General features: G+C 42.9%; 1 protein-coding gene across 1 annotated transcript in view; it reads left to right on the forward strand.

The window, feature by feature from the left end:
- The window catches only part of RIMS3 (regulating synaptic membrane exocytosis 3), a 182,657-nt gene that overhangs the window by 112,837 nt on the left and 54,268 nt on the right, over positions 1-15,552 (forward strand). The window lies entirely within an intron of this gene.

The following is a 15,552-nucleotide window of genomic DNA, read 5'->3' on the forward strand; positions in this document are numbered from 1 at the left end:
CCCATAAAATGTAATACAGCACAGCCCCCATAGAATGTAATACAGCACAGCCCCCATAGAATGTAATACAGCACAGCCCCCATAGAATGTAATGCAGCCAGCCCCAAAGAATGTAATACAGAACAGCCCCATAGAATTTAATGCAGCACAGTCCCCATAGAATGTAATGCAGCACAGCCCCCATAGAATGTAATGCAGCCAGCCCCATAGAATGTAATGCAGCACAGCCCCCATAAAATGTAATGCAGCCAGCCCCATAGAATTAAATGCAGCACAGCCCCATAGAATGTAATACAGCACAGCCCCATAGAATATAATGCAGCACAGCCCCATACAATATAATGCAGCACAGCCACCATACAATGTAATGCAGCCAGCCCCATAGAATATAATGCAGCACAGGCCCATAGAATGGAATGCAGCACAGGCCCATAGAATGGAATGCAGCCAGCCCCATAGAATATAATACAGCACAGGCCCATGGAATGGAATGCAGCCAGCCCCATAGAATATAATGCAGCACAGGCCCATGGAATGGAATGCAGCCAGCCCCCATAGAATGTAATGCAGGCAGCCACCATACAATATAATGCAGCACAGCCCCCATAGAATGTAATGCAGGCAGCCCCCATAGAATGTAATGCAGGCAGCCCCCATAGAATGTAATGCAGCACAGCCCCATAGAATGTAATGCAGCACAGCCCCATAGAATGTAATGCAGCACAGCCCCATAGAATGTAATGCAGCACAGGCCCATAGAATGGAATGCAGCCAGCCCCATAGAATATAATGCAGCACAGGCCCATGGAATGGAATGCAGCCAGCCCCATAGAATATAATGCAGCACAGGCCCATGTAATGGAATGCAGCCAGCCCCATAGAATATAATGCAGCACAGGCCCATGGAATGGAATGCAGCCAGCCCCCATAGAATGTAATGCAGGCAGACACCATACAATATAATGCAGCACAGCCCCCATAGAATGTAATGCAGGCAGGCAGCCCCCATAGAATGTAATGCAGGCAGGCAGACCCCCATAGAATGCAATGCAGGCAGGCAGCCCCCCCCCATAGAATGTAATACAGGCAGGCAGCCCCCATAGAATGTAATGCAGGCAGGCAGCCCCCATAGAATGTAATGCAGGCAGGCAGCCCCCATAGAATGTAATGCAGGCAGGCAGCCCCCATAGAATGTAATGCAGGCAGGCAGCCCCCATAGAATGTAATGCAGGCAGGCAGCCCCCATAGAATGTAATGCAGGCAGGCAGCCCCCATAGAATGTAATGCAGGCAGGCAGCCCCCATAGAATGTAATGCAGGCAGGCAGCCCCCCATAGAATGTAATGCAGGCAGGCAGCCCCCATAGAATGTAATGCAGGCAGGCAGCCCCCATAGAATGTAATGCAGGCAGGCAGCCCCCATAGAATGTAATGCAGGCAGGCAGCCCCCCATAGAATGTAATGCAGGCAGGCAGCCCCCATAGAATGTAATGCAGGCAGGCAGCCCCCATAGAATGTAATGCAGGCAGGCAGCCCCCATAGAATGTAATGCAGGCAGGCAGCCCCCATAGAATGTAATGCAGGCAGGCAGCCCCCATAGAATGTAATGCAGGCAGGCAGCCCCCATAGAATGTAATGCAGGCAGGCAGCCCCCCATAGAATGTAATGCAGGCAGGCAGCCCCCATAGAATGTAATGCAGGCAGGCAGCCCCCATAGAATGTAATGCAGGCAGGCAGCCCCCATAGAATGTAATGCAGGCAGGCAGCCCCCCATAGAATGTAATGCAGGCAGGCAGCCCCCATAGAATGTAATGCAGGCAGGCAGCCCCCATAGAATGTAATGCAGGCAGGCAGCCCCCATAGAATGTAATGCAGGCAGGCAGCCCCCATAGAAAGTAATGCAGGCAGGCAGCCCCCATAGAAAGTAATGCAGGCAGCCCCCCCCCCCCAATAGCTCCACAATCCAGTCATCACTCATTGATAAAAAAAAACAAACACACTACTCACCTCTCTCCTCGTGTCCCGCGCTGCTCCTGGCTGCGGCCTCAGCAGTCGCAGTCTGCCCGCCCGGTCACACAGCAGGTGCGCGATGATATGACGTCATCGCGCACCCGCAGTGTCAGCGGCAGGCAGAGCGGGGAATGATGGGAGAGGAAGCGTCAGCAGACGCTCTCTCCTCCATCATTGCATTCAACTGTACCGGCGTCTATGACGCCGGTATAGTTGAATGCGGGGCCGGGAGTGTGCCGCGACAGCGTGGGGAGTGTGCCGACAGCGGCACATTCGAGCGGCCCACTACTGCCATCAGCCCTTCTGGCATTTGCCAGAACTGCCCTATGGCCAGTCCGGCCCTGATGGGAAAACTCCTTCATACTCTCTCCGAGTCATGACGTAAATCATTGTACATTTTTCTGTCCTGTCTCACAGTAATAGTATGGACTCAGGAGCTCAGCCCTTGTATATCATACTTACAACAGAAACCACCATGCTGATATACGTGTGTAATGACTGGGATCAGAGCTACCTCCGATTCTGGCATTTTAACCGCTTTGATGCAATGAGCAATAGCGACTGTGGCATCTAATTGGTTAGAGCGAGGGAGGAATCTTCCTTTGTTACGCCATCTTCTGCATAGGCATGAGATGCTGATGGATTGCAATTGCAGTTGGGCCTAGTAAAAATCTCTATGTACAAAGGTCTATTATTCCTAATAGGCTACCTGTCAGTAGAATACTCACAGGCATGCGTATTATACTGTACAGTGCAGGTAATGTAGTGCATTATGAAACCGATCAAAAGATGTTATATACAAGTCACCTTCTGGAATTAATTAAAAAAAAATCCAAGTAAAAAAAACCCAAAAATCGCCACTGGTATCTCCGATCATCGCATTCACACCCATACTATAACTCACCATCTTACTTTTCCTGCACTATGAATGTCAGAGTTGGTGTTTTTCTGCATCTCAAACTCCCCCCAAATAGTTGGAGAAACAAAGGCTATGATCTAGTTGCCTGGCATAAGATGTAGCTCTACCATTGGTTACCTAAGACATATTTAGTCCTGGATTTCCAACTTTTATAGAGGCCTTTCCTGAAGGCCCTCTCCCCATAGCAATGCCCGCTCAATGCCTCTCTCATGCCCATGCCATGTGTTGCTGACATCCACTTAAAGAGAACATGTCACAGGTCAAAAGTAGACAATTTTTTGTTTTTATTTGCTCTACTCTCCTTTCCTGGCATTTTTTTTCTTTGGTTCCAGAAATATGTGTTTTTTTATTCAGTGTTAATTGTTATGGTCTTTGCCAGTGGGGCGCTGTCTGCAGGATTCTCTTCTCTATTACCTTGCGCTCCACACACGCTTGAGAAAGACCATAAAAATAGCACAAAAATAAAAGCCCCATATTTTTGGAAACTGTATGGCAGACTTAAAAAAAAACAAACAAAAAAAACGGGAATGCTCAGAGTAGCAGCAGAAGTAAAATAGGAGAATGTCTACTTTTAACCTGTTGACAGGTCCTCTTTAATGTGTGTTTATACCGCGGGACTCCTTCTAATGATGAAGAATCCTGGCGACATACACAAAAAACCTTTATAGCAGTGCCAGTGAGATTTGTCTTCTCTTCCTGGAATCTGGGATGATTTTTTTTTCTAAACATATAAAGGTTATTTAGGATATGAAACAATTGCTCATCGCAACTCTGCACCAAGATAAACAAACGTTTTGATCAAATGTCAAAAAATGTTGCAAAGTACAGTGTACAGAAAAAATAACATTATAACATTAGAAAAGCAACAGATATTTAGAGTATGGGGGGGCTGAGGACCCCTAATCTCCACAATCAGCATACATATAACTTAACCCGCTAGTGACATAGCCAATTTTGACCTTGATGACCAAACCCCATTTTTCAAATGTGGCTGAAATAGAATGCATAAATGAAATATAATATAAACTTCGGCACTCCAAGTTGCAAGTAAATGAAAGTTTATGTATAAAATTGAATCACAGACATTCAAATTAAGCCAACATTTCGGCCCGTATTTGGCCTTTATCAAGGTACTTCTATAAGATGCAAACACAAAACATAAAGTCAAAACAGTGAAAAATAATAAACAACACATCAATTAAGAACAGCAGTTTCCATGTAAAACATGGCAGCTGTTAGACATTTCTAAATCAATTCTGTGTGGGCACTATACAGGACTGTTAATTGAGGCAAAATGGACGTAAGGTAGTTCATAGAGGGAGGCACAGGAGGATATATTGTGGGCTGCAAATAGAAGATATGTAAATCAGATATTATATGTAGCAAAGTAGAAAAATGCATGAGTATATAGAAAACTGAGCAGATAATAATTTTGTGTTTGCATCTTATAGAAGTACCTTGATAAAGACCACATACGGGCCGAAACGTTGGCTTATCTTGAATGCCTGTGATTCAAGTTTATACATAAACTTTCATTTACTTGCAACTTGGAATGCCGAAGTTTATATTGTATTTCATTTATGTTGTAAATCATGCACCTAGGGTGTACAATCAAGATACAGCGGAGTTACAGATGAGAAAAGAACTAATTTCCACACAGTCCACTGTCAGTAACTATTTTACTTAGGAACGAAGCTATTCCTACTCGGTTTTGATAAACGCACAAAGAAATCACATCAAACAAACATTTTGCTAGAAAGCTATATCCACTGTGCTGGATATAGCACCAGCTGTGCAGAGTTCTTCCAGCTGGTGAGCAATACCGAGGAAGCTTGTGCTATAACACTTCCACAGGATGCAGCACCTTTCACGTCACAGGTCCCGGGCCCTTGTGTTCTTTAACAGCTTTTCTAGCAGGAATTCCCTCGCATCCAGACAGGTCCGGATACCGGTTCAGTTCAGTTTCAATCTGCCGCTACTCTTTACTCAGTCGGGTGCTGTCACGAGGAGATGTCACTGTAACCTTCTCCAGCACAGCCTCATACACTCCTCATTCCTGCAGACTCTGCCCAAGATGGCTGCTCTTCCTCTTCCTGTCTTTCACTTTTATAAAAAAAAAACCCTCCCTTTCACATTTTACAGACATATCACAGTCTCTTAACCATGTTCAAACAACAGTGACATGTTGTGGCCAGTTAATAACATTAACTATAAAGAAACAAATCTATTGACAACAAGTACAAAGATTATTCAGGAGTGAGTACAATTACATTTATCTTCAATTTTACTGCCGTGGTGATCTAACACACATATGACAATGTAACTTCCTGTCCTACTTCTGAGCACCCACTTATACAATTGAGCGACACCTATCATCCATTGAAATGCAAATTTCATGTTATATTTGCTAAGTTCCTGAGGTTTTAGAACAGCAGAAACTTCTCACGAGTGACCTCAATTTGGTAATTATAACACTCGAGCAATTCATCTAGGAGTGTAGTGAGCATTTTGAATCCACTGGTGCTTCAAAGAACTTTATAAAATTTAGATGTGAAAATAAAAGCATACATTTTTTCCAGTAAAATATTGCTTTACTATCAAATTTTTCATTTTCACAACATAATTTATGCAATTTCTACTGAACGCGGCAATACTCCACATGGGGTTGGGGTTGTTTGGTCACATGGCAGAGGTTTAGGAACACAGATTTTGTTAGAATATATTGTGAGCGCCAGTAGCAGAGCTCTGAAGTGTCAGAAAACAAAGACCTCTGACAAGTGACCCTGTTTTGGAAACTACACTGCTCATAGAGTTCATATAGGGATGGAAAGAGTATTTTAAAACCATCAAGTGCCTCATAGAATTTTATAATATTGGGCCATAGAAATATAAGATTATATTTTACCACTGAAATGTTATATTAGCTTCAAATATGTAATTTTATCAAGGGGTAATAGGTGAAAATGGACCCCACAATGTGTTACACAATTTCTCATGAATAAAATGATCCAATATGTTGTAAACAACTGTTTGGCCACACAGCAGGGTTCAGAAGGAAGGAGTTGTGTTTGATTTTTGGAGTGCAATTTTTCTGTAATAGTTTGTGGGCACCATTTGCATAGCCTGTGAGTTGCTAAAACTTCAGAAAACCTATGAAAGTGAGCCCTTTTTGTCAATTCCAATCCCTCTGTGAATTATTCTACAGGCGTAAAGAATATGTTGGCCCAACAGCTGTTTTAGGGAAATGGTATGGGTGTTGGAGAGTGAACATTGCAAAAATGGCAGCTTAATGCCAAATATATTGTGCCCAACTAGTGTTTCAGGAGACATGCACCACATAAATAAAGAGGGCCCTTTCCACTACACCATTGTCATACATGTGGAAACTAGTTTCAGTATAGGCACATTGTGGACCTCAGAAAGGAAGGTGTCCATCTATATTTGCAAGTGCAGACTTCACTGATTTTTTTTTTATAGGAAAGGGTAGCTATGTCGCTTTTCCAGACCCTTTGGATTCAGTGATATGAATACCATTTAATTTTTTCTTTTGACAGATGACAGGTGTGGATGGGTACTTGTCTTTTGTGAGATTTCTTAATTTAAACTGAGTACATCCTCCAATTAGTGCTGCTCCATTGATTCTGGAATTTTTTATTTTGTGTCCTTCCTTTCCAAAGTTGAAAATTTTGCCTTCAACTAACTGGACATATACTACAGAAGGGCATTTGCTTTTTCTCTGCTATGACATTGGCCAATTAAAACACTTCTGTGTCATAGAGCGGTAAAAGAAAACAAACACTGACAGAGGAGGTCACAGCTGGATCTTGTGAGAGCAGGAAAGCCACAGCGCTGGAGCGCCAGACCTAACTGTGTTACTTGTGTTGCTCTGCTGTTCTCCTGTGCTATGATGCACCATTGCCAGGTTGGGACATGGTGATTTTGGAGTTCTTAGCATGGTCAAACGAGTCCAGGCTGTTCCAGGCTGCATCTGTGACATTTTTTGAAAGCATGTGCTTTTTCACCTCCAACTTTATCTTTTTCAGTGGAAAGAGGGTCATGTGACACATCAAACTTATTGAGAATTTCACAAGAAAAACAATGGTGTTAACGTAACTTTATTCTTTCATGAGTTGTTTACAAGTTTATGACCACTTATAAAATGTGTTCAAAGTGCTGCCCATTGTGTTGGAATATCAATGCAACCCTCTTCTCCCACTGTTGACACACTGATAGCAACACCGCAGAAGAAATGCTAGCACAGGCTTCCAATATCCGTTGTTTCAGATGCTGCACATCTCGTATCTTCACTGCATAGACAATTGCCTTTAGATGACCCCAAAGATAAAAGTCTAAGGGGGTCAGATTGGCAGACCTTGGTGGCCATTCAACTGGCCCACGACAACCAATCCATTTTCCAGAAAACTATTCATGTAGGAATGCTCGGATCTGACACCCAAGATGGTGCACCACCACATTATGGGTGTCAGGTCCAAGCGTTCCTACATGAACAGTTTCCTGGAAAGTGGATTGGTCGTCGTGGGGCAGTTGAATGGCCACCAAGGTCTCCTGATCTGACCCCCTTAGACTTTTATCTTTGGAGTTATTTGAAGGCAATTGTCTATGCTGGAAAGATACGAGATGTGCAGCATTTGAAACAACGGATATTGGAAGCCTGTGCTAGCATTTCTTCTCCAGTGTTGCTATCAGTGTGTCAAGAGTGGGAGAGGAGGGTTGTATTGACAATCCAACACAATGGGCAGAACTTTGAACACATTTTATAAGTGGTCATAAACTTGTAAATAACTCTTGAAAGAATAAAGTTACGTTAAACCAAGCACACCATTGTTTTTCTTGTGAAATTCTCAATAAGTTTGATGTGTCACATGACCCTCCCATAATGTGCCACAAACAGGCAGTTGATATCACCAACTATTCCCATTTTATTTAGGTGTATCCATATAAATGGCCCACCCTGTATATCACATACTTGCTGTTAGGGTTCTCTCACACTAGCATATATTGAGCCTAGTGCAATCCGATAAAAAATTGTATTAAACTTTCACTAATACTATCCAGTGAGGCAGTGCATATCTGTGTATTTTTCTCAGCTGTGTTCGACATAAAAAAAATCACACCATGTTTTGATTTCACTACAAAATCGGTACAGTGAGAAAAAATCACATGCCATACACACCATCAATATGGCATCCAATTTTTACGGATACATTACAATTCTGGTACATAGGAAACTGTAAATAGTCCTGTAAAAGACTAATAGCTGATGAGTAAAAAAAAAATTGCATACGGACAGCACACGGATGACAAGTGAGAAAAAAATTGTCTCACTCTCCTGGATGAGAATGGAACCAATTTTTAACACGCTAGTCTGATGACACAGAATTTAATCTTAATTACCCAGACGCCTATTTTCAGTAGGCCAGGAGACATAGGCTATTATCTTTAGGTTGACTATTGAATTAATGTGTTTTTGTTTGGTAGGTCACAAAACTCAGACTATTGTACATAGGAACCTGAATGTGACTCTCTGGAGTTGCTGTTTGCTGCAAGCTCATTGTCTGCTATCTTTGAGGTACAGAGAAATAGGGTAATTGAACAATAGATGTTTGCTAATATGTTGATTACCCATTGTATAAGTCAAGCTAGTTTATTGACCTGCAAAACAGAGAAGCACAAACTATGCAGATTGATTAAATACTCAAATATTAAGCGGTAAACTCATCTCACTTTCACCCTGGCATGTGGATGATGACCTGAACCACAGCATTGAGTATAAAAAGTCCTTCAGTAAGAATAAGAGACTCTTTACAAAACCACAGCCAGGAACACACCATAGAATAGCTGCCAGGATACCAAGGCTCCATCAAAGGGACTTTACAGAACCACAGCCAGGAACACTTTACAGGACAGTGTCCAGGATATCATGATTCCATCAAGAGGGACACAGATTTGACATTCTACAGGATGCCAGCTTAAGGACCACGGCCCTGGCTGGAAAAATACAGATCTGCTCCATTAACTATCAAAGAACCCATGAATATGTTTGGAGAAACCAGGTTGGGACCATCCGGTCATCTGGCTCCATGATACATTTGGGGAAACCAGGTTGGGACCATCCGGTCACCTGGCACCATGGATATGTTTGGGGTAACCGACTTGTGACCCTCCAGTCACCTGGTTCCATGGAAAAATTCGGAGAAGCCAGAAGCATGTGCTTTTTCACCTGTAGGACATGACCCTGTTTTGATTGGCCAGCATTATAGAGGAGATAATTGAAGGGAAAATGTCCCTCTTTATTTCTGGAGGGCATAATTTTGGAATAGAAGGACGAAAAGGAAAAACTACTTTAGAGCAAAAATAAAAACTGTTTCAGAATCAATGGAACAGAGGCAATTAGAGGAGGTACTCAATTTCTCAATTTAAATTAAAACATCCAATTAAAAGTCCTCTTTAAGGCTATTTTCACATTTATCCTGTACTCCACACTGAGCAATTAAAGTTGTTGTTTTTTTATAAATCCCTCCAAAAAAGTGATTCATACAAAACCTCCAATGGAACCCTTCACTATAATGAGACAGATGGACTCACTTTGGCCTCTGTTTGTCCTCTGTTCCAGCAGTGTCCCAGCTTTTTTGGCATGCACAAAAGCATATGCAACAACAATTTTGTACTCTAAAAAACAGCTAAAAAGATGAAACACCACTTGAACAGAAGCCTGACTCAGTCTACCTCATTATAGTGAATGGTTTTGTCAAGGGTCTTTTCTTACTTGACGTTTTTAGCAATCTAGATGAAATCATCTATGTAAGTGCTCAGCAAAGAACACAGAATAAGGCCGGGATCACACATGGGAGAAATACGTCCGAGTCTCGGATGTTAATACCCGGCATTGCCGTCGTCTCTCTGGAGCGGACCGTGCGGCTGCATGTATTGCTATGCGGCTGCACTCTCCGTCCCTGAGTGACGGCGGCAATGCTGGGTATTACCATGCGAGACTCGGACGTATTTCTCGCATGTGTGATCCCGGCCTAAATGTGAACCCAGCCTTAATGTGTGTGCACACATTGTCTTTTTCAGGTGGATTCGGCCTGGAACCCACCTGAAAAACTTTAAAAAAATGCCAGCATCAGAAAAAAACATTAAAAAACATGCTTTAGGAAAATCACCACCCACTCAGGTTTTCCTGAAGTGTCTTTTGTAGGAATGATTCAGCTTGTATACCTTCTGTAAATTGCCTATACAATGTTTTTTGGAGGCAGAATCAGCGCATAAGCAGCAGTTCCAGAAATGCATTTATACATGTAATTTTTACACCGTTCACTGTGTGGCATAAGTAATATAAGATAGCTTAACCCTTTGCATCAGTTATGGCGATGATTGGTTTATATAGTTTTGCTATTTTTGCACACAACGCTATGTTTTTGGGCAGGCAGGGAGGCCTGCACACTGTTCACTGTGCAGCAATAGTGATAAGACAGCTTTGTTCTTTGGGTTAGTACTCTTACAGTGGTACCAGTTTTATGTAGGGTTTCTATGTTTTGCTACTTTTGCATCTCTACAGTCTGAGAGCTGCAACTTTTTTATTTTTCTAATGACAGAGCCATATGACACCTTGTTTTTGGCGGGACGACTTGACATTTTCAGTGATACCATTTTTCCTATATATGACCTTTTGAACCTTTACATTCTATTTTTTGAGTGCCAGTATCAAGAAAAAAGCTACACTTTTGGTGTCTTTAATTTTCACAGTGTTCATCATACAAAATAAATAATGTGACAGTTTTATATGGTCTACTAAATGCAGACCAATTATGTGTAAGTTATTTTTGCTTATCTACTATATAATTGTCTAAGGGTCACTTCCGTCTGTCTGTCTGTCTGTCTGTCCCGGAAATCCCGCGTCGCTGAATGGTCGCGGCCGCCAGGCACAGTCCGGCCGAGAATTAGTCCTTCCCTACTCCCCAGCCGTCAGCGCCCGCTCCATACTCCCCTCCAGTCAGTGCTCTCACAGGGTTAATGGCAGCGTTAACGGACCGCGTTATGCCGCGGTGTAACGCAGTCCATTAACGCTGCTATTAACCCTGTGTAACCAACTTTTTACTATTGATGCTGTCTATGCAGCATCAATAGTAAAAAGATCTAATGTTAAAAACAATAAAAAAAATAAAAAATAGTTATATACTCACCGTTCGTCGGCGCCCCGGATCAGGAACAGGCCTTTCCCACTCCTCGCAACACTCCGGTGACCGCTCCATGCATTGCGATCTCGCGAGGAGCATCGGTAAAGGCCTCGCTTGGATCCGGGGGCCAACGGAGGGTGAGTATAGAATTATTTTTTATTTTAATTCTTTTTTTTTAACAGGGATATGATGCCCACATTGCTATATACTACGTGGGCTGTGCTATATACTATGTGGGCTGTGCAATATACTGCGTGACTGTGCTATAAACTACGTGGGATGTGCAATATACTACGTGGCTGTGCAATATACTGCGTGGCTGTGCTACATACTATGTGGCTGTGTTCTATCCTACGTGGCTGTGCAACAAACTACGTGGGCTGTGCAATATACTACGTGGGCTGTGCAATATACTACATATACTACGTGGGCTGGGCAATATACTATGTGGGCTGGGCAATATACTACGTGGCTGTGCAATATGCTACATGGGCTGTGCAATATACGTGGGCTAGGCAATATACTATGTGGGCTGGGCAATATACTACGTGGGCTGTGCAATATACTAGGTGGCTGGGCAATATACTACGTGGGCTGTGCAATATACTACGTGGCTGTGCAATATACTACGGGGGCTGTGCAATATACTACGTGGCTGTGCAATATACTACGTGGGCTGGGCAATATACTACGTGGGCTGGGCGATATACTACGTGGGCTGGGCGATATACTACGTGGGCTGTGCAATACACTACGTGGGCTGTGCAATATACTACGTGGGCTGGGCAATACACTTCGTGGCTGGGCAATATACTACATGGGCTGTGCAATATACTACGTGGGCTGGGCAATATACTACGTGGGCTGGGCAATATGCTATGTGGCTGTGCAATATACTACATGGGCTGTGCAATATACTACGTGGGCTGAGCAATATACTACTTGGGCTCGGCAATATACTACGTGGCCTGGGCAATATACTACGTGGGCTTGGCAATATACTACGTGGGCTTGGCAATATACTACGTGGGCTGGGCAATATACTACATGGGCTGTGCAATATACTATGTGGATGTGCAATATACTACGTGGGCTGGGCAATATACTACGTGGCTGTGCAATATACTACGTGGGCTGTGCAATATACTACGTGGGCTGGGCAATATACTACGTGGGCTGGGCAATATACTACGTGGGCTGGGCAATACACTACGTGGCTGTGCAATATACTACGTGGCTGTGCTGTATACTATGTGGCCGGCCCGAACAATCAGCGACAGGCGCAGTCCGGCCGCGAATTGGCGCGAGATTTGAGCCACGCTTCGCTAATTGGTTGTGCCCGGCCAGCCGAATCCTGTGTATTCAATGTATTATTCTAAAATCTTCATAAATAAACTACATATATATTCTAGAATACCCGATGCGTTAGAATCGGGCTACCATCTAGTTTTTATATAATACAGCATTGTCCAGGTTTAGCAAAAAATCTGCAGTCACTCTATGTGACTGGAAACTTGTAAATCTCCACTTCAAACATGTCAGTATTTTCCATCCCTGTGTTAGGGGTGGGCAGTCATGTGATTGCAAATATGCGAAATGCATATTACCAGCCACATTCTGACTAGACATGCCTCTTACAATATAAGTGAATTCGGCTAATCCACACGTCTAGTGGTCAGAAGAATGTGCAGGGTGGCCATTTATATGGATACACCTAAATAAAATGGGAATGGTTGGTGATATCAACTTCCTGTTTGTGGCACATTAGTATATGGGAGGGGGAAAACTTTTCAAGATGGGTGGTGACCATGGCGGCCATTTTGAAGTTGGCTATTTTGGATCCAACTTTATCTTTTTCAATGGAAAGAGGGTCATGTGACACATCAAACTTATTAAGAATTTCACAAGAAAAACAATGGTGTGCTTGGTTTTAACGTAACTTTATTCTTTCATGAGTTGTTTACAAGTTTATGACCACTTATAAAATGTGTTCAAAGTGCTGCCCATTGTCTTGGAATATCAATGCAACCCTCTTCTCCCACTGTTGACACACTGATAGCAACACCGCAGAAGAAATGCTAGCACAGGCTTCCAGTATCCGTTGTTTCAGATGCTGCACATCTCGTATCTTCACTGCATAGACAATTGCCTTTAGATGACCCCAAAGATAAAAGTCTAAGGGGGTCAGATTGGCAGACCTTGGTGGCCATTCAACTGGCCCACGACAACCAATCCACTTTCCAGAAAACTATTCATGTAGGAATGCTCGGATCTGACACCCAAGATGGTGCACCACCACATTATGGGTGTCAGGTCCAAGCATTCCTACATGAACAGTTTCCTGGAAAGTGGATTGGTCGTCGTGGGGCAGTTGAATGGCCACCAAGGTCTCCTGATCTGACCCCCTTAGACTTTTATCTTTGGAGTTATTTGAAGGCAATTGTCTATGCTGGAAAGATACGAGATGTGCAGCATTTGAAACAACAGATATTGGTAGCCTGTGCTAGCATTTCTTCTCCAGTGTTGCTATCAGTGTGTCAAGAGTGGGAGAGGAGGGTTGTATTGACAATCCAACACAATGGGCAGAACTTTGAACACATTTTATAAGTGGTCATAAACTTGTAAATAACTCATGAAAGAATAGAGCTACGTTAAACCAAGCACACCATTGTTTTTCTTGTGAAATTCTCAATAAGTTTGATGTGTCACATGTCCCTCCCATAATGTGCCACAAACAGGCAGTTGATATCACCAACTATTCCCATTTTATTTAGGTGTATCCATATAAATGGCCCACCCTGTATATCACATACTTGCAGTTAGGGTTCTCTCACACTAGCATATATTGAGCCTAGTGCAATCCGATAAAAAATTGTATTAAACTTTCACTAATACTATCCAGTGAGGCAGTGCATATCTGTGTATTTTTCTCAGCTGTGTTCGACATAAAAAATATCACACCATGTTTTGATTTCACTACAAAATCGGTACAGTGAGAAAAAAATCACATGCCATACACACCATCAATATGGCATCCAATTTTTACGGATACAGTACAATTCTGGTACATAGGAAACTGTAAATAGTCCTGTAAAAGACTAATAGCTGATGAGTAAAAAAAAAAAAAAAAATTGCATACGGACAGCACACGGATGACAAGTGAGAAAAAAATTGTCTCACTCTCCTGGATGAGAATGGAACCAATTTTTAACACGCTAGTCTGATGACACAGAATTTAATCTTAATTACCCAGACGCCTATTTTCAGTAGGCCAGGAGACATAGGCTATTATCTTTAGGTTGACTATTGAATTAATGTGTTTTTCTTTGGTAGGTCACAAAACTCAGACTATTGTACATAGGAACCTGAATGTGACTCTCTGAAGTTGCTGTTTGCTGCAAGCTCATTGTCTGCTATCTTTGAGGTACAGAGAAATAGGGTAATTGAACAATAGATGTTTGCTAATATGTTGATTACCCATTGTATAAGTCAAGCTAGTTTATTGACATGCAAAACAGAGAAGCACAAACTATGCAGATTGATTAAATACTCAAATATTAAGCGGTAAACTCATCTCACTTTCTCCCTGGCATGTGGATGATGACCTGAACCACAGCATTGAGTATAAAAAGTCCTTCAGTAAGAATAAGAGACTCTTTACAAAACCACAGCCAGGAACACACCATAGAATAGCTGCCAGGATATCAAGGCTCCATCAAAGGGACTTTACAGAACCACAGCCAGGAACACTTTACAGGACAGCAGCCAGGATATCATGATTCCATCAAGAGGGACACAGATTTGACATTCTACAGGATGCCAGCTTAAGGACCACGGCCCTGGCTGGAAAAATACAGATCTGCTCCATTAACTATCAAAGAACCCATGAATATGTTTGGAGAAACCAGGTTGGGACCATCCGGTCATCTGGCTCCATGATACATTTGGGGAAACCAGGTTGGGACCATCCGGTCACCTGGCACCATGGATATGTTTGGGGTAACCGACTTGTGACCCTCCAGTCACCTGGCTCCATGGAAAAATTCGGCGAAGCCAGATTGGGACCATCCAGTCACCTGGAAATGTGTCTCAATGGTCATTATCCCCTCTGTGTAGGTGCAGCAGGTGGGGGTAATCGGCCCTGGAAGCTCTGAAGTCACAGCTGCCCTAATCCCAACAAGTCAGCGAAAGGGTTAGACTCTAATTTTCACCATCTTGTGTATATGATGGTACTGTTCTATATATTATTGTCTGTTTTGTGGTTCAATAAAGTATTGCCACACTGTTTTACACACACTCTGAGTTGTCTGAGTAGTATTATGCCCACGGTAGTAGAAGAGCGCGCATTCAGTGGGATGAGCTATGGTCCATGTGGTCTCGAAGAGAGCACCCAATGACCGCCCATGTCTCCATAGCTAGGGTGAGTG

Source organism: Ranitomeya variabilis, chromosome 3, assembly GCF_051348905.1.
Source record: "Ranitomeya variabilis isolate aRanVar5 chromosome 3, aRanVar5.hap1, whole genome shotgun sequence".
Lineage (NCBI taxonomy): Eukaryota > Metazoa > Chordata > Amphibia > Anura > Dendrobatidae > Ranitomeya > Ranitomeya variabilis.